This window comes from Mus caroli, chromosome 4 (genome assembly GCF_900094665.2).
Source record: "Mus caroli chromosome 4, CAROLI_EIJ_v1.1, whole genome shotgun sequence".
NCBI classification, from domain to species: Eukaryota; Metazoa; Chordata; class Mammalia; order Rodentia; family Muridae; genus Mus; species Mus caroli.
Genome location: NC_034573.1, coordinates 124,040,922 through 124,042,450, shown reverse-complemented (window position 1 = coordinate 124,042,450; position 1,529 = coordinate 124,040,922).

The window sequence follows — 1,529 nt, the reverse complement described above, 5'->3', positions numbered from 1 at the left end:
CCCTTTCTTTCTCATTCCCTCTGTCTTGTTCATTCTATCTGTTCTCTCTGTCTCTCTGTCTCTCTGTCTCTCTGTCTCTCTGTCTCTCTCTCTCTCTCTCTCTCTCTCTCTCTCTCATGTCCCCACTCCAAGATAGCCTTTAACTCTCCCCCTCCCCCCAACAAACCTCTTGCCCTAGATCTGTTTCATGGGGTGCGACTTTGCCACATTCCTTGGCGCCAACCAGAACAAGGTACCTTTGCACCACTCTATCCTAACAGCACCCCCTAGGATATACTCCCAGGAACCTATTTGCTCCCACCCGGCCCTGCCTCCTAATGGTCCATTAGCCCTGAACTCATTGATGGATTAACTCACTGGTGAAGTCAGCACCTTGATGAGCAACAGTCACTTCTCAATGGTGCCTTCAGCTGGGAATGTGGCTCAGCTGGCAGAGTGGTTGCTGAGTGTGCAGAAAGCCCCCGGTTTCATTCCCAGCACCAGTATAAAACTGGATGTGGTAGCATTGCCCAGGTATAGACAAAAGATGAAGTCAAAGTCATCCTTGGCTACATAATGAATTTGGGGCTAGCCTGGGCTATATAAGACCCTACTGTTTCAAAGACACTGTGCCACCAGCTGGGGACTAAGCTTTTGTTTGACACACGAGCCAGTTTTAGGCTTGTGTAGTGGTTTGAATAGGAATGGCTCCCATAGACTCCTGTGTTTGAATGCTTGGCCGGTAGGGAGTGGAGCTATCAGGAAGTGTGGCCTCGGAGGAGGAGGTGTGACCATGTTGGAGGATTCTGTGGATATGGAGATTTGGGGTCTCCCGATGCTCAAGCTATGCCCAGTGTGACATACAGTCTCCAGCTGCCTTCACATCTAGGTGTAGAACTCTCTGCTCCTCCCCATCTCTCCCTACAACCCTCCCTGGTTTCCCTGCCATGATGATAATGAACGGAACCTCTGAGCCTGTAAGCCAGCCCCAAAGGAATGTTTGCCTTTATAAGAGTTGCCTCGGTCATGGTGTCTCTTCACAGCAATATAAACCAAACTTAGACAGCATTTCACATCCAAACCACAGCACTCATCCTCACTCCATCCTGTCCTCTTGCTCTGACAAGTCCCAAATGTCATTCCATCACCAGAGAAGACCAAGTCTGTGCCCGGTGCTTAGACACTCAGCGGGTTAGCATGAGAGATTTAAAATGGCAGTCATAGCACACCCAGTTTCGTAGGCAGGAAACAGAAGGAGAGCAAAGCCAGGTGGCTTGTCAGGGTCTTCTCTACTCAATGGCAGAACCAGAGTCAAAACTCCCATTTACCTATTCTGCTGTGACATCTTGATTCCTGGCCACAGAAAGTGGCGTCTCTGGGAACCCCTATTCTTCCTCTCTCCTAATTCCAGGCCTGGGTGTGACCTCAGGATCACCAGAGCCCTGGGTAGGGAGTATCAGGGACTACAGAGCCCAGAGGGAGGGGAGCAGGGCAGAAGGAGGGGAGCAGCAGGGCAGAGGGAGGGGAGCAGGGCAGAGGGAGGGGAGCAG